At 45.1% G+C, this 18777-nt stretch overlaps 1 protein-coding gene across 14 annotated transcripts in view; it reads left to right on the top strand.

Moving 5' to 3' along the window:
- The window catches only part of CACNA1A (calcium voltage-gated channel subunit alpha1 A), a 406947-nt gene that overhangs the window by 183850 nt on the left and 204320 nt on the right, over window positions 1-18777 (top strand). The window lies entirely within an intron of this gene.

The following is an 18777-nucleotide window of genomic DNA, read 5'->3' as shown; positions in this document are numbered from 1 at the left end:
GTTGTTTGTTCCCTGCTGTTTCCCAACCTGCTCACATTTCCTAAAATGGGAACCAAAGACTCTACCCGATAAAGCAGAAATGCTATTGCTGGTGGTATCTTCGCAACACCCACCCTGGCTTTCATTTGCGGTATTTGCTTAGATTTGCAGTTCTCTGTTTAACAGAGAAAGAGTGTTCCCAGATTTTTACAGTGTACTGTTTCTATATTTTGCTGTTTCTGTCCTTTAGTGCCTCTGTGCTAATGGCTTACATGTTTTAACCCTGGCATGTTGTCTCTTCATCTAGTGGCTTGTTACACTGTTTTATATACTGAAGGGATTAATGGTTGTTGCCCTGATAAAACCCCATCTTGTTCTCATTGGGTTGGCTCACACGGTCTTTGAATTAATGTGAAAATATTTCCTTCCCCAACCTGACACCTCTATTGCTAGGTAGTGTTGAATTCAGCCAAGAGAAATCCAGGTTCAAAGCTATCCTTAGGACAGACATTCATTGGGTGGCTTTGAGCAGATCACTAAATCACAATGATAAATACAAAGCCAGTTATAATGTACTTCATATAGTGAAAAGGTGCTCTAGGGACAGCAAATAACAATGCTGCAAATTCTAACTCTAGGGAGCTGGCATTCAAATGCAGCTTCTGTTCAGATAGTTTCCCGAGAATTGTTGCCCTGTTGTGCTTTCTTTCCCCTCTTTTATATTACCACAAAAGCAATAATTTATAGAGTACTCTCAGAAACCATTTTGGAGTGTATGCTACTAAGGGTCATCTGATCCTTAGAATCTATATATTTGGATCCCCAGGTATGTAATTTAGTTTCAAAAAGGAAATATTGGGGCTTTGGTTGAGGGCATGGCACTGCCAGAGGAGTGACTGTATCTCTGAGCAGGAATTCCCTCCAGGTGCTGTTTTAAGAAAAATGCAGGTGCATTATGGGTTAAAGCAGTAGGAGGTGGGGCATTTTCAGAAAGGGGAAATGTTGTACGAAGGGAGAGTTAACTATTCCATACCCAGCACAGCATATCTGAACTATATCAGGCTCCTTCCTTTGCTGCTGCTTTTTGCCGCTAAATCTAAGCACCAATGCCCAGTATCATATGTGCCCTTCGTCCCTGAGAAAACTGTAGGAAGTTGGCAATAATCCTCCCTTTCATCATGATCCTACCATTTTGAGTTGTCATATTTCAACGCCAGATTGAGCACCCAGACCACGGCTGACATTTGTCCCTCCAGGGGACGCAGCTGCAGCAGTCAGGTTCCACCATGTGGAGGGGCAGTGGGGGTTTGTTATTCTGCGGGAACATGGTCCCACCTTCCTGCAAAAAAATGTTTAAAGCCCCCTCCCGGCCTGCATGACCCAGAAGCTGACCGGCATTTTTTGCCTACTCCTGGTCTCTGTAGGGTAAGGTGCCCAGACGTCCCGGGTTTGGCAGGGCACACCCGCTTTTTAAAAATCGGTCCCACGGCCCTTTAAAAAATACCCGACTTTTAGGCACTGACATCCAAGGCCCCCGTGCCGCTGCCTGGCCCTGCAACACTGCTTGGAGCCAGCAAGCAGCAGAGCCGGCAAGCAGAGCAATCCACGCTCCTTCAGTCCTCCTGGCCCTGTCCCTCGCCCCCCCCCCCCACCACCACATCCTCCTCCTCCTTCTTCTCCTCCTCGCCAAGCGCCGCTTGCATGCCCCACCCCGGCCCTTCCAATCTGCGTTTCTTCAATCTTCCTGGCCCTGCCCCTCCCCCCCCCCCCGGCATCCTCCTCCTCCTCCTTCTTCTCCTCCTTGCCTGGTGCCGCTTGCTTGCTTGCTCGCTCGCCCCACCCCCGCCCTTCCAATCCACGCTCCTTCTGTCTTCCTGGCCCTGCCCTTCGGCCCCTCTGTTTTGGCAGAGTCAAAGTCTAAATAAATGACATAAGAGACTTTTTATCTTCTTATGCTTAATTAAGCCACTGGATAGATTCTGTCTCTCCTTTGTTACAATTTTGGAATCATCCACTTTTTTGGTGCAGCACTTCAGCCCCTCTGAGGCATCCTCCTCCCCCTTGCCCAGAGCCGCTCGCTCGCCCCGCCTCCGCCCTTCCAATCCGCACTCCAGCTGCATCTGCATCTAGGCAGACACGCTCCCTGCAACATCCCTGCCTTGGCAAGCGCACCAAGCAGCTCCTGCGTTATTTTCTTCATGGGAGAGAGGAGTTGTGTGAAGTGTATTCATCAGGAGGCTCCTGGTCATGGCCTGCATCTGCCTTGTTCTCCCCCCCCCCCATACATCCTCCCCCATGAGGTTCCCCCAGCAAAGGATTGATCCCGGAGGAGGGGCACTGGGAAGGCACACCCCGTGGCTCTCCCAGACCGGCACAATCCTAGCCGAGCTCTTTGTGGGCAGCAACTCCTTCCCTGACCCCCCCCCCCCCTTTGCCCTTCTCTATGCAGCTCTCACAGCCCCCGAGAAAAAGTTAGATTTCAAAGCTTCTTGCTCAATGTTTTGTCCAAAAAGGGAAAAGCAGGGGTTATAGGATATTGATTGATTTATTTGATTTAATTTATAGGTTGCTGCTTCAAGTTGTGGTGACTTATAAATCCAATAAATAAATATGTGATGGTTGCTTGAAATGGGGACCTGCAAGGACTTGCAGAAGGCATCTCATTTCCCCCTCCCCCACTATTTCCTCTTCCCCTTCCATGGCAGCACCCCCCCCCCAATTCCCTTTTCCCTGTTTCTTCTTTCTTGCTTCCTGCCAGTCAACCTGCCTTTATCTGCCCTTCCTTAATAACATAGGACAAAGCTCGCTGGATCAGAACAGTGGTCCATGTACTCCAGCATCCAGTTTCACTCAGTGGCAAAACAGTTCTTCTAGAAGTCATAGAGGCTGAATCTTCCATGGATACTGCCTCCTGGCACTGATATTCAAGGGTTGCTAGCTTAATATGTGGCAGTTTCCTTCAGTCACCATTTTATTATTTATTTATTCATTTTGTTTATTAACTTGAACTGGCTGGCTCACGGTGGTTTAAAACAGTTAAAAACAATAAAACATAGTAAAATACGACCCCATTTCACCTTACATTATGTAAATATTTGGTTGTTTTAAAATGTTTAGCTTGCCAGTTTTATCTATAAAGGTAGATAAGCTAATCATTCACATGGCTCTTAGTGCTAAATGATAAAGAAATATTTATCTTCATTTCAGAATGGAAAACTGGCTTTACATAATTAAATCCAGATTAGAACACTGCATTTCGCAGAAAACTGAAAAACCTAAAGTTTGGTATTGCATGAACATTTGGTGCTTGTTCTGTACCAAGCTGTGCAGGCTTGAGTGGTGATTCCAGAATTCCAGGCTGTGCCTGGAGGTTGGCAACATCCCCATAAATGCTGTCCCTCTTTACCAATCTTAAAATCTGGTCACCTTACTGTAGGGTAGTGGTCCCCAACTTTTTTATCATCGGAGTCTGGTCAACGCTTGACAATTTTACTGAAGTCTGGGAGTGGGCGGGGGGGAGTCTTTTGCTGAGGGATGTCACCGTCGCTGCCTGAGCCCCTGCTCCACTTGCTTTCCTGCTGGCGATTCCCTGGAAACTCCTGTGTGTCATTCTGGGTTTCTTAGGTTGTAGGAGAGGTTGATTGGAACATCTCTTTGAGATGACATTTGAATGCAGTATTTTAAATATAGCTATGCATTCCTTGAGACAAAAACAGCAGAGTAAGAAGGTTAAGGGCTAATCTAGACTCCTCAGTGAAGTACAGGGTGTGGTGTTTTGTTTTGTTTTTTGCAGACTTGTAATTTTATAAGGATTCAGTCTTTACCAACCCCAGTGTCAACTTCATTAATTTAAAGTATATTCTCAGTCTGTGGACAGTAACCAAACAGAGCATGCAAAGAGTTCTGAATCATTAGATCTCCAGGTTGGCTCGCAGAACCAAAAAAAATGTGCTTTTGGTTTTTTTTGCAAGATTATTTCTAGATTAATTCTGGTGGCTTTAAAGAAAAAAAAAACAGAGTGACTTTCTAGGAAATGCATTAATGCCATAGCCTAGGGCTCAGCTTTGGCAGTAAGAACCATTTTGGACCCAGATGATGGGCCAGTCTAGGAAATGGGAGAGATACAGCTCTCACAGGAATGTACCAATTCAGGATATAGGCAGTGTTTGAGGACTGCATGTTTGAATATTCTTTCATGGCTATAGTAAATTTCTTCACAATTGCTGCCACTCTCTGCCCGCTTGATTCCTAGCAGTGCACAGCTCATTAGTATGCCAGGCAGTATTTGCTTCTTGATTAGGGAGTCCTCCCAGCACTATTACTTAAAGGAGCTTTCCAGACGTGCTTTAAATGCCAAGGGAACCTCAGCCAGCATGACCTGAATGGTTAAAAGACAGGAAGGGAGCCAGGATATCCAAGGTTGTTGGGTTTTGGTAGAAGCTGTTCCTTTGCCGCTAGAACTGAGTGTGGCTGCACTTACATGCATACTTGCATATGGATTGCATTCTCTGCTCATTCTTCATTTTTTCCTGCACATCAGGAGGCATGTATGCTCAGATGTCCCATTATGATCCATAATGCCTATCATTTGCATTTGCAAGTCTTCAGGAAGAACACTGCTTCCAAGATCAAATATGCATGCACATGCATGTCTCAAGGGTCCAGATGTATATGTGTGGCTGTCTGTGTCAGTATTCTCTCATTACATCCTCCTGCATGTACATGTGCCTATCTAGCCATTCTATTGGTCAGAACTCTAAATTGAATGTGATTGCCTTTCAGTTAAGAGTGCATAAAGAAACGAAGACATATGAGGAAGGGTTGAGGGAGCTTGGTCTGTTTAGCCTGTAGAGAAGATTACGAAGAGGTGATATGATATCAACCTTCCAGTATATGAAGAAATGTCATATAGAGCAGTGGTCCCCAACCCCCTGGGCTGGAGATCGGTACCAGGCTGTAGATCAGTTGGTACCGGGCCGCAGCTCCTTCTCCCCAGCTGCTTGCTCAGGGGCTGCCCTGCCACTCTGCCGACGGCTCACCTTTGGTGCTCTCCAGCAGCCACCATGGCTGGGGCTCCCCCTTGGTGCAGCACTGCGTAGCTACTGCTGGCAGCGCCCCCAGCGGGCGGCGGGAAGTCAGGAGCGCCAGCGGGAAAGCAAGTGGAACAGGGGCTCAGGCAGCGGCGGTGATGTCCCTCAGCAAAAGACTACCCCCCCCCCGGGCCTCAGTAAAATTCTCAAGCGTTGACCGGTCCCCCGTGATAAAAAGGTTGGGGACCACTGATATAGAGCTTGGAGCAGAGTTGTTTTCTGTTGCCCCAGAGGATCCTGCGTGCCTGGATCCTGCATGCCAGCCAAGGACATCCACGATGCTAGTGCTAAGATCCCTGTTCCCAGTCTCTTCTAGCCCGCATAGCCAGCACATTCTATTCTGCTTATTCCACATAAAACCTAGGCTGAATAAGCCTGACATTACTTAAGTTTTTCAGAAATACAAACTAAGATGTCCGTGATGAACAGTACAGCAAAGAACTCAACAATAAAATAACATAACATTTTTTCTCAAAATAGTCTAAGAATGGAAATGAATTCTGTCACTGCAGTTCCTTCTGGTGCAGATAATGGATAGTGCTCAGGATATCTGTATCACCGAGAACTTGTTCCCTAGTTTGAGCAGCCATGGTCAATAGGCAGTAGAGGTGTGGCGTAGACTTTTCTGTGGCTTTAATAAATCCTCTGTCAGGGGAAGAGCAAGCCTAAATTTTTACTTCTACCCATCTTTGTCATCATAGCTGAAGCTGGCAGATGAAAGGTCTGCCTACCATCCTATGGTGCTAAACCACCCCCTTGTTGATGAGTATGCACACTGTTTACAATACAACACTCTGGCCAACTGTTGGGCTTCTGTTTTTGCTTTGGATGGCTGTCTTTCAGAGCATCTGGTCCCCGCCATGTTTCTGGTCTCCTTAGTCTTATGTTCCCGCAGTAACTAGATTCTAGATTTGAGTGAATAGGGGGACAGATTTTAGTTCCAAATTTGAGAGGACAAGCATACGATTAAAGAAAACACCAAGTGTGGTATAGTCATAAAGCTACTGATTTTTCATTTGAAAAGCAAGGCTGGATACTTTTAAAATGAAAGATCTTTGCATTCCTGCTGAATAAGGCTGGCTGTGTTTCCCTTATGAAAACTCATCTAGCTATCCCTTCCGCTATTTAAGTAAACATGCAATTACTAATTGTCTCTAATAATAATTTGTTTAGGTTAATAACTTGTGGTACCTTAATGATTAACAAGGGAGGGAAGGCAGCATAGTGTGGCTTAATCTCATCAGGTCTCAGAAAGTATGCAGGGAAAGGCGTCTACTTCTTTGGGTAGTACAAAGTGGGGTACAGAAAAGCAGCTCTTCTTCTTCTTCTTCTTCTTCTTCTTCTTCTTCTTCTTCTTCTTCTTCTTCTTCTTCTTCTTCTTCAGGGAGGACTCTCTAGAGGGAGGCAATGGCCAACTACATCTGCTTCTCACTTGCCATAAAAGCCCCTTGACTGTGATCACCATAAGTCGGCTGTGACTTGACAGCACTTCACACAGACACACACACACACAATGATTAACAGGTTTATTAGGGCATAAGCTGTAGTAGGCTATAAATTATTCTGGTTTTTTTATTGTGGCTTTTTCATGGACTTAGGGACATCTACCGTATTTGCCGGCGTATAAGACGACTGGCGTATAAGACGACCCCCCAACATTTCCACTCAAAATATAGAGTTTCTAATATACTCGGTGTATAAGACTACCCCCTCTTCCAAACACCAAATAAAAAAGAAAAGAAAGCAAGAAACTGCTCGGATTAGTGATTACCTCCCTTCCCCCCAAAAAGGCAAGGGTCATCTCTCTCTCTCAGAGGCGGCGCCTCTGTGCATTGAACTGAAACAGCTTCCTCATTTAACTGCAAACAAAGAGGGAGCGAGCAAGTAAGCGGAGGGCTGCGTGCCGGGCTGGCCGCGTGTGCTCTCTTCCTGAATGGGGGCGGCTTCAAAACACCAGAAACCGCGGGAGGGGAGCAGAGGCTGGCACCGCCCCCCCCCTTCCCTGCATCCTCCTTTTTTCCACTCTTTTGCCACTGGCTCACCCGGCCGGCCCATCGGGAGCTCTCTCTCCCCCCTCCCGCTTCAGAGTATTTTGTGGGAGGGAGGGCCCATCGCTGCCGTGGCGAGGTGGGGCGTGCACGCAGGCACAAGTTTGGCGGGCCCAGCGCGTTCCGAGCCGGGAGGAGTTCACAAGACAGCAGCAGAGTTGGTGAGCCCAGTGGGGGGGGAGTGCCGCCGCCTCCTTGGCGTCCGTTAATTCTGGTCACCTTAAACTATGGGCACTGGGCGAGCATCAGGAGGCCACTATGGGCAGCTATGTCTATCCCAACTGAAGTGCACCCGGCGTATAAGACGACCGCCCCCACTTGGAGGCATGTTTTTTAGGGGGGAAAGGTCGTCTTATACGCCAGCAAATACGGTATCTATTTAAGAAATAATGCTGAAGTGCACATACAAGGAGTAGAGCTTCTAAAATATTCAGAAGGCTCTAGAATCTCCTATTTGACAGTACAGCCTACTCTGCCAGGAGTTTCTGCTTTAAGGAGAGAAGACTGCAACCATTAACCTGGCCTGTCATCTGCATTGCTAAAGGCAAGCGCGCGTGTGCGCACACACACACACTTCAGCAAACAGTTGAACTTAATGGGTTTATAAGCTCTGTGTAAATGAATTCCGTGTCTTCGTTTTTCCAGCCCCCCCCCCCAAATATTTATTGTTATGCATCCAGGTTTCATTAAAAATGTCACTCAGTATTCAAATATATCTATAGAAAAAGAGAAGCAGTGCATGGATACCTAGATGCATACTGGGATTCTTAGCTGGTTCTGTATATGGCCAAACAAGGTCAGCCCTAGTACTTGAATTAGAGACCACCATGGAAGTCCAGAGTTTAGCTATGAAGAGGCAGGCAATGGCGAGCTACTTCTGAATATCTCCTGCCTTGAAATCGTTAAAGGCACCATTGTAACTTAGCTGTGACTTGACAGGGAAAAAAGTTTATCATGCTTCCAAACACAGTTTTAAAATAACATAACTTTAAAAAAAAAACATAACTATCAATTCAGCAAAATACAAATTCTGAGATATGAGTAAAAATAAATTTTAGTTTTATCACTGTACAGTCCTTTTCTACTCTTACACGTTTTTACAGAATCATACTTTAAACTAGATTAATATGTTTTGATAGACTTCTATTTTTGCTCCCACCAGAAAAGGCAGCAATAAAGGCAACCAAAATCTATTTTTAAATGTATGTCCAATTGTATCACAGAGATGATTCATGCAACCACTGTTAAATTGTGAAGGATTTTAGTGTGCAAAAACCACTCTTGTCAATGTTTCAACGTGTTCTAGTTCAACCTGTCTTTAAAAAATTTCAAGCTCTCGTGATGCAAACAAAGGTTCACAAGATTGGTTCCACAAGTCAGAATCACTGAAAGGGCTACTGTGGTAAAGCTGACATGTAAAAATGATTATGTGAACAACCTTTGCCTATTCGCTGTCTTATTTCCGTGTATAAATGCCGCAGTGTGGTCTCATGATAAGAGCTGCCAGGCAGACCTTGGCAAGTGCCGGATGGGTTGTGGGAGGGCAGTGTCCCAGGAAAAGAACTAAAAAGAAAAATAAAGTCTCATCTACTTACAGGAAATTCTCACCACAGATTTTCTGGTGATTCATAGAACTACCCAGAAGTCTCAAGGAAACTCTATGCCCAAAATTTCCTCTAATTTGGTGAGGCCTTATTTTGCTTTTTTAGTAGAATAAATTTTAGTAGACATCCTGAGACACGCCTCCATCTGTTATTAGATTTGAAAGGAAGGAGCTCATAGAAGCTCAGGAGACCTTGTTATCAGGAAAGCAACATGAAGAGTTAACACTCCCCCAACTATGCCATGGAGCGAGTACACTCCCCCAACTATGCCATGGAGTGGGATCTCTACAGCTGCTTTTTATTCATAGACCCTGGAGATTCTATCTAGTTGCCCTCACAGTTCCATGCTGCAAGTTGTGACTGAAGATGTGCATGAAAACACTAAAGGTCCATTGTGTTGAACATTTGAATCCACATACTTTTCAGGCTGTTGAAAGCATCTTGAGTAGAAAGCATGCAGTATCAAACATTTAGGTGAGAGCTCTGCAAAGTACCAAGTAGATATTTCTTATGCAGCAGACTAAGTGATAAGCTATCTGGGATTTTTCCAGCCCCGTGTGAGTAGAAGACAGAATGTAATGATGGCCACAAGCATTGTTGTTGTTGTTGTTAGGTGCAAAGTTGTGTCTGACCCATCGCGACCTCATGGACAATGATCCTCCAGGCCTTCCTGTCCTCTACCATTCCCCGGAGTCCATTTAAGTTTGCACCGACTGCTTCAGTGACTCTATCCAGCTACCTCATTCTCTTCCGCCCCCTTCTTCTTTTGCCCTCAATCGCTCCCAGCATTAGGCTCTTCTCCAGTGAGTCCTTCCTTCTCATGAGGTGGCCAAAGTATTTGAGTTTCATCTTCAGGATCTGGCCTTCTAAGGAGCAGTCCGGGCTGACCTCCTCTAGGACCGACCGGTTTGTTCACCTTGCAGTCCAAGGGACTCACAAGAGTCTTCTCCAGCACCAGAGTTCAAAAGCCTCAATTCTTTGACGCTCGGCCTTCCTTATGGTCCAATTTTCACAGCCATACATTACAACTGGGAATACCGTAGTCTTGACTAAACGCACTTTTGTTGGCAGGGTGATGTCTCTGCTTTTTAGGATGCTGTCTAGATTTGCCATAGCTTTTCTCCCCAGGAGCAAGCATCTTTTAATTTCCTTGCTGCAGTCCCCATCTGCAGTGATCTTGGAGCCCAGGAAAATAAAATCTGTCAGTATCTCCATTTCTTCCCCATCTATTTGCCAGGAATTGAGAGGGCCGGATGCCATGATCTTTGTTTTCTTGATGTTGAGTTTCAAGCCAACCTTTGCACTCTCCTCCTTCACCCACATCAAGAAGCTCTTTAGTTCCTCTTCACTTTCTGCCATTCTGCCATAAGCATAGACAGTTTTAAACTACCTTGACCAGGGCCAGTGCCTTTTCAGTCCACCTGGTGGAATGAGCTCCTGGAAAGCTATGGGCCCTGCGGGAGCTTGTGGCATTCCACAGGGCCTGTAAGATGGAGCTCTTCCACCAGGTGTATGGTTGAGGTCACAGCAGTAATCAGATGGGTCCCCCCCTAAGGAAGATCTACCACCATGCTGGTGACCAGGGGATGCTGTCCCCCTTGACGCCTGGCTGGCATTCAGCCGTGGTGGTGTGAAGGTGGATTTTTACCACCATGATTTATATGTTGTTGTATGTTGTTTAAATGGGATTTTATTGGGGTTTTTATTGTAACTGGGGAGTAATTTTGTAACCCGCCACAAGCCGCGTGTTAGATAAGTCAATACATACTTTATTTCTATACCGCCCTTTCCTAGTGGGCTCAGGAAAACTGCCTTCTTGATCATTTGTCCCTAGGAGGGTTGCACAGAGCTTGGACGGGTTTTCTAACTGCTGGTGGATTTTTGGCAGGGAGGCCCAGATGTTGTTCTTTTGCCCTCAACCATAGGCCTGGTGGAGCAGCTCTGTTTTACATTCATGGAGGACAGATCTACATTCATGAAGGATAGCCATGGTAGCTAAAGGGGACCTCCACATTCAGAGACAGTCAGCCAATGAATCCCAGCAGCAGGATGTAACATCAGAAGAAGTCCATGGCCTTTATGCCCTGTTGTTGGCCCTGCAGAGGGAATGATCAGCCACTATAAGAGACAGGATGCTGGACTAGATGGACCACTTGTCTGATCTAGCAGGGTTCTTCTTACATGCAGAAGTCACAATTTGAAGAATTTTCAGGATGTTCTGGTTTCGCAAGAAAGTTAGAGAAGAATTCTCAACTTTCCAAACTGGAAGGATTTATGGCTCTTGCTTGTGCTGCCCTTTTCAGGATTTGGGAATGAGGCTGCTGCATATAATCCAAGAGCCAGGGATACATAATGTAGCAGTTGACCTTTGGAAGGTAAAGAAGACACAGGGAGAAGAATACCATTCTTTATGGGACTTCAGGAGGAAGGTGCTTACTGTGTGACACTTTGAAAACACAAATTCATTGTGACAGTTCTTTCTTAAGTCTGCATCTCACTCATTTTTAACAGATGGTTTTTACCCCAGCTCTAACTGCACCCACAGCAGCATACAAGAGTTATTAAAAGCACTGCAATAAGATGAGTGAAAACAGTGCAACTAATTCCGTTTTTTAATATTGTATCAATATCCTGCTGGGGTGTCATAAATTGTTTTTAAATGCCAGATCTGCAAAGAGGCAGTTATCCAGGATTTAACCCCAGATGAGAGTGTGGACCTGGCATGTATCACTAAGACCCAGCTGGGAGGAACTATGCTCTGGGGTGCTCAGTAATGCTTCAAGCCCATTCCACACCAGGATCAATGTGGCGAATTGGTTTCGGAAAGAAAAAACGCAATTTTAAATAGTGGAATTCGTCGTTATGCATACCTGCCTTTGTAGTGGAATCCAGTTGCGTTTCAATCGTTTCCCACAAGTTTCCGGTCTTGGCAAAAATCGCTTAGGAAGGAAGCGATATTTGCCGAGCTTTGTCCCGCCCCTGGCCGTCAATCAAACGAGCAGCCAATGGGCGGTTGTTACTATGCTCCGAAAAAGCCCCTTTGCCTTTAAGAACAGGTTTAAAAAAAACCACATACATGTTGCAACAAATCTGCGTTGATTCTAGCTGGCAAGTGGTGTATGAGCTGGCGATTCATCGTTGCCACGCTCCCCCTGAGTGAAAAAAAAATCCCCCCCCTGTGCACGGGCGCGATTTTCTGCCGGAAATAAAGGGAACTAGCAAACGGGGCTTGTGTTGTGCTTGGTGACTTGAGGCGAGCTTTAAAGCAGCTCTGTGTAGGGACTGCAGCCGGAGAAGCCTCGCTGGATGAATGAAGGCTTGCCGGTTCGTTGCTCTCCGCTCGCTCCGAGAAAAAAAAATGCCGATCGCTTCGCCGGAAGTTCATAGGAGAGAGCTAGGGGGAGGGACTTTGCTGAAACCGCAACAATGGGAACGCACAGGTCTTTTTCGGAACTGTTGCATATTGCTTGCAAGAGTGTAGTGCTTTTCGGAGGGAGAATCTACCTTTTGGGATTTCCCTTTAAGTGCTACAAAGAAACGCTTTTAGCTGATCGTTTGCAGGAGTGTGGCAGATGGTGTGCGATGTCGTGCATAACTGCATATTAGTAGCGATTACAATTTGCCACACTCCTGCTACTTTGAACTCGTGCGGAAAGGCCATCAGTATAGGACAGGCAGGTAGGGAGGCAGTGCTGCTGTAGTCTATCAGGATTCTGTCTGCCTGTCTCAATGGCCTATCTGGGATTCTGCCAGACTGAGAGTATGTTTCTAGCACAGGGAGTTAAGACAGAGCTGGGATTCTGTTGGTGTACTGCCCACCCTGCTGCCAGCATGGTGTAGTGGTAAAGAGTGACGAAGAACCAGGTTTGATTCCCCACTCTTCCACTTACAGACAGCTAAGTGACAGAGCTATTCTTGTAGAACAGTTCCATTAGAGCTCTCAGCCCCATCTACTTCATAAGGTGTCTGTTGTAGGGAGAGGAAGGGAAAGGTGTTTGTAAGCCACTTTGGGAACCCAGGTAATGGGCTATAAAAAAGCAGGTTTTTTTCTTCTTGCCTGAGCTTGTGGAAATGGTCTTGAATGTATTGTTGAGAACTCCTCGGCTGGTTGTCTTGGGGGATTTCAACATCAATGCTAAGGCTATCTTTTCAGCAGCGGCTCAAATTTTTTCTCCATGACAATCATGGGCTTGTCTCAGGTAATAACAGCCCCTACGCTCTGTGAAGTTCAGATGTTTGATCTGGTGATTTGCTCTGGGCAGGAAGAAGGCGATCTGAAGTTCTGGGGTTGAAAGACATGACCCTTGTCATGGACGGATCACTACTTGCTGGGATTTATACATACAAGGGTACCAATTTTCCATGGGGTTAAGAGATGGATTATCTGCCCCTGTAGCTGGTTTTATTTTATTTTGGGATTTATAGGCCACCCTATTTTAAGAAACTGAGGGTGGACCTATTTTCCTGCTGATATGGTTGGTGCTCCTGGCTGACCTCTGGAATGCGGAAATGATCTGGGCAGTTGACATGATTGCAACTAAATGCCCTCTTGCAGGTCAAAGTGGCTCCTTGATTTGCTGAGGGGCTGTGGATGATGACTAGTCAGGAGAGACAACTGGAGCTAATGGTGGAGAAAGACTCTGGATGAATCCAACAAAACATGACTTGAAGTGCATTTTATAGCCTACTCTGTGGCGCTGATGGCAGTAAAGAAGCAATATTTCTCTGCCACCCAAAATAAAAGTATATCTCATAACAGCACAGTACACACACAGTACAGACCTGCAAACTGCTCTTGGTGGTCAGGGACCTGTAGTCTTCTGTCCAACAGGAGGAGGTGAACTGCTTTGCACCCCACTGTGATTTTTTTGCAAAGTATTTTGTGGATAAAATGTCTGCCATCTGTTCTGACGTGAACTCTAGGATGGCCCTTGGGTGCCAGTTTGTCCAGTTGTGAGAGATACTTTTCAGCTTGTGCAGTCTGAGGATGTTGACAGGATTCTTGGAAGCCTGAGACCCAACACATGCTTGTATGACTCTTGTTCATCCTAGCTTCTTAAAACTTTCAGGGGGGCTGGCAAACTGGGACTTGGAGGCAGTAAATGCCACTCTGAGAGTTGGGTAGTTCTGCTGCGTTGAAGTGGGCAGTGGTGTGTCCACTCATAAAGAAACTAACTTGGGATATTTATTCAAAATATTAGTCTCAAATGTACCACTCTTGAGCAAAGTGATTGAATAAGTGGTGGCTGGACAACTTTGGGGAACAAAGCAGATTTCAATCTGGTTTAAGACCTGGGTTGAATCTGCACAGAGCTTTTATTCCTATCCCAGGTCGACTACCCCTGACCCAGGGGATGGACATGTTCCTGGGAGATGAACAGGGGGAATATGACCCTGGTAATTCTTCTGGATGTCTCATCAGCTTTTGATGCCATCGATCATGGTATCCTTCTGGCTCACCTTTCAGGATAAGACTGGGAGACACTGTTCTGTAGCGGTCCTGATCTGACCTCAAGAGAAGGTTTCAGCATAGTTGGAGGATGTCTGCTGATCTATCCCTTGGTCTCTAGACTCTGGTGTTCCCCAAGGTTCCATATTGTCCCCCAAGCTTTTCAACGTCTAAGAAAAGCCACTGGGAAATGTTATCTAAAGCTATGAGCTGAACTGCCACCAATATGTAGATGACTGTCATCTCTATGTCATACTCCCAGCAGATCCCAGGGAGGCTGTGTAAACTGTGAACATGTGCCTAGAGGCAGTTTTGGCTGGTGAGCCAGCTGTGACTCTCCCAGGGCAATGTGTTCTATGCAGAGCTGCCTTTGAAGATTATCTGGAAGTTGTTGTCGATATAGAATGCTGCAGCCGGAGAGTTGACTGAAGAAGCTCTTAGGGACCATATCACTCTATCTACACTGGCTTCCAGTTTGCATCTGGGCTCAATTCAAGTTGCTGGCATTGACCTTTTAAGCCCTGTAGGGCCTAAGACCAAAATACCTAGAGGACTGCCTTTTCCCATATGAATCTACCCATATATTCTGGTCATCTTTGGAGCCCCTGATTTGGTTGCCCCCATCAGCTGTAACTAGATGGGTGGCAACCTGAGAAAGGGCTTTCTTGGTTGTGGTACCAAAACTTTGGAACTCCCTCCTCAGAGAGATTTGTTTGCCTCCATGCATCAGTGCCTTCCACCAGTGGGTGATGACAATGTTTTGCATGCCCATGAACAAGAGTTATTGGTCCTCCTCCCTGTTTCGGACATTATTTGTTTATGCGATTTTATTGAATTAATTTGTTCAAATATGTTAATGTTTTTCATTTACACTGCCTTGAGGACCCTGATCAGATAAAGGTGGCATAAAAATGGTTTGAATAAATAATTTACTTCCTTCATCATTCTCAGAGCCATAGCACAGAAGCCACTTACCTCATCAAATTATTGCTTGGTTTGAGTAGTTAAAGCTTTCTGCAAATGTGGTGTGGAGACTCTCATAGGCTTTGGGGTAAGGGTGGGTAGGCAGGGTGCATAAAGCACTAATGACCTTAGCAGAAGCAATGTGTAGAGGCTCCAATCCAATAAAAAGACACAGGCTTCCAACCAACCAACAACTTGCTATCCATGTGGATGTCTGTTGCTGCTATAAATGTCTCGACATTCACATCAGCAGTGGAAGGAACCTAGAGAATTGTTGCCATGTAGATGCAGCCAAGCAATAAAAACCACAACAGTTTAAAACCCCCAATAAAAATTGTATATTTGTATTTTGTGGATAAAATAAAATTTGTATATAAAAGCCTCAGCAAAATAACATGATCATAAAATCTATAACATTAGCAGCAGCAGCAGATTCTCATTAAAACTCAGTGGCTAACAGGTGCTTGGAACAGGTGAGATTATACAGACTCTAGAACATCTCCAGTTTCTTCAAGGAGATCATTCCACAAAACAATTTCAGCAAAGATTTTGATCCTCGCTGCAGTATTCCTAACTTCACACACAGTATAAGTACACAGAGACAGGACAAAACAAAAATTCTGAGGAGGCACACATGGGGATGTACATTTTTCCTAGGTGGCTATTACAAATTAATAGATTAAGAGTGTGCTTCCCATTGCTAGTGTCTCTTCTGCATTTTGGTCAACCACGAGAGGAAAATACTTCATTGAGGTTCTCAGAAAATATATTGTATCAATTTGTCTAACTGGCCATCAGATATGTTCCTTCAGATGCACGTTAGGATTACCACCAGCAATATATCTCCAGTCAGTCCCCCATTGTCTCCTGGATGGAGAAGGACACACATATACACACACCTCATATACAAGCACAGACATACTCACATCGAGATGGCATAGTGTATCAATGAGATGAGTCCAGTTGCCAAGGTAACCAGCATGAATGAACATGGGAAGGTAACTGTGGAGACTGTGAATGGGAAATGGCCAGTTGCTATGGCGATCTGGGGAATGGGAAGAGCCCCTCTGGTGTGACAGAAGTAGGCTCATCACCAGGCAGCAGCACTTTTCTTATTGATGTGGGGGGAAATGGAAGGATGGAGAGGATCAGAGTTTTTACACTTGGGATGATAGGACTGAGACCTAATAAGTTTGTTATGGATGAAGCCATCTGGGGTTCTTATGAGGCCAGAGCAACTACTACAGATACATGACTGAGAAGACAAGATTACAAAACCTCAGAAGTTGTGGCTGGAGAATAGATTGGGATGGGGGGGATTGATTGTAGTTGACAAGGGCACCTGTGTATGGCAGCCACTGGTCAGCAGAGTAGGAAGGGAGACTGAAAATGATGGACAGGTACTGGTAGCATGCAGGAAATATGAGGGAAAGGGTACATGGAGTGTCAAGCTGAATTGTGTTGGGATAGTGCTGATTTATCACACGATGAGGTCACGGGGCACATCGCTTAGGCAACAGAACTGAGAAGGAAGTTATGTATTCTGTTGACATTCAGTTATTGGTCTGCTGTGAGTCACCAGACCACTAACTGAGCTGATCTGTCATCATATAAATGTGATAAATAAATATCCCACTGGTGCAATCTGTAAGATATGTAATAATAGTGTTTCTCTTCTTTGGTCTTGAATACGATGGCAGGGATTCATTTCATTCCAGGGAGGGCGATATATAAATATAATAAATAAATAACCCCCCCCCCATTTCTTTCTGACTATAGCTGCAAGAATGTGAAAGGTGTGGATACAAGAGACCAGTATTCCTGAGATGTTATTCAGATTTTAGTGGACCAATGTGTTACAATGAGGTCTAGCAGGGAATGCTGAAAAGTAGATTTTCCTCTGTCCATTTCTTTTGGTTTGGGATTAGGGGCATGGAAATTAAGGCTAATGAATTAATGCAAAGGATGCTGGGAGTTAGTAGTACCAGCATTTCCTCTAAAAATAACCACCTAACATGAGATAGCCCAAGCATATAGTTATTCTGAATTCACCATGCAGAATATCGTCAGGAACATTTGGTGTTGGAGCTTGTACCAGTGGCATGTGAACTTGCTTCTAGATTTTGTGTTTGGTGTTTAATGTATGTGATTCTGTGGCATCAATATGAGTATCAGAACTGAATAAAAGTTATATCAGGGCTAAATAGAAGCTACTGTTATGTGTCTGTGTACATTTTCGGGGTTGATATTGTCAGCATTCATTGTAAACACATTCCTATCCATTCAGTTCTCATCTTGTTTGTGCCATTTAACTTTCTCTTCTTCACCTTGAGTACGAGCATGGTGTAGTGATTAAAGAGCGGTGGACTCTCATCTGAAGATCTGGGTTTGATTCCCTACTCCTCCTCCACGTGTAGCCAACCTTAGGCTAGTCATAATTCTCTTAGAGCTGTTCTTGCAAAGAAGTTCTGTTAGAGCTCACTCAGCCCCACCTACTTCACAAGGTGTCTGTTACAGGGAGAAGGGACAGGCAGTCTAAGCCCCAGCTGGACAGATTCTTATCATGGATGTTTTAGGCTCATCCTGCATTGAGCAAGAGGTTGGACTAGATGGCCTGTATGGCCCCTTTCAACTCTATGATTTCATATTTCTAGCTGCTTTGGGACTCCTTCAGATGGTGAAAAGTGGGGTATAATAGACCAGCTCTTTTTCTTCTTTATTGGTCTTCATTTTCCCTTGCTGCAGTTTACTCAGATCGACTGTGGTAACTCTTATGAATTTGTCAAGGATGCCACAATGCTGTGCCTCGTGAGGTGATGGATACCCCAAAACAAAATAAAGTGTGTCACCAAAGTCAGTTCGAATGAATGGTAATATGGACAAATGAGGCCAAGACAGGGAGGGCAAAGACAGAGAAGGAAAAAATGGCTCAGAGAAGAATTAGCAGCCAGAAGGGCTCCAAACTGTTTTCAAACAGTGCATCTGCTTGACAAGGTGAGCAGATTTTTCATAATTTGCTCAGCTTTATTCAGTGTTATAGAAATTAGAAATTATTTGGCACAGTCTAGGCAGCCTCCGTCTGATCTCCTCACTTGTTAGAAAGGAAATCAGCCCTGACAGCAGAGGGACAGTGGTTACTCTACCCTGCCCTCAGCTGCCACAGGCCAAAATGGAACTTTCTTTTCTCCCTGGCCTGCTGTACAGTCTGTCCACATACATGTTGCCTTGACTGTGCTCTACATTCCCAGTTCCCCCTCTCAGCTGCTCAAGTACTAGTGCAAACTACTTTTACTTAGCCCATCTACCCAGAAACAACTTCTCTGGGCTACATGTTCTCTGCCCCCCATTTCGCCTCTTGGAATGGTTCTGATGGTGTTTCCTGACTCGGGCTTTGATGGCAGTGGGGGGTTTTCTAACTCCTACCTCATTAGGGTGACCACAGGCTCTGGAGGGGTTGCTATCCCCACTGCTGTACAATTTTTAAGAGAATCTGAGAATGACTTGGCTGTATAATTCTGTTCTCTGTATTTGTTTCACATCACAGGGAGTATTTTGGCTACATTTGGGCAACTCTGGAAATTAATGACAAGTACAAAAGTACTGCTACACAATGTGCAATCATGGCTTTAAAAAAAAAACTGTTC

The sequence above is a fragment of the Paroedura picta genome, chromosome 3 (genome assembly GCF_049243985.1).
Source record: "Paroedura picta isolate Pp20150507F chromosome 3, Ppicta_v3.0, whole genome shotgun sequence".
NCBI lineage: Eukaryota > Metazoa > Chordata > Lepidosauria > Squamata > Gekkonidae > Paroedura > Paroedura picta.
This window is presented reverse-complemented; position numbering and strand designations above follow the sequence as displayed.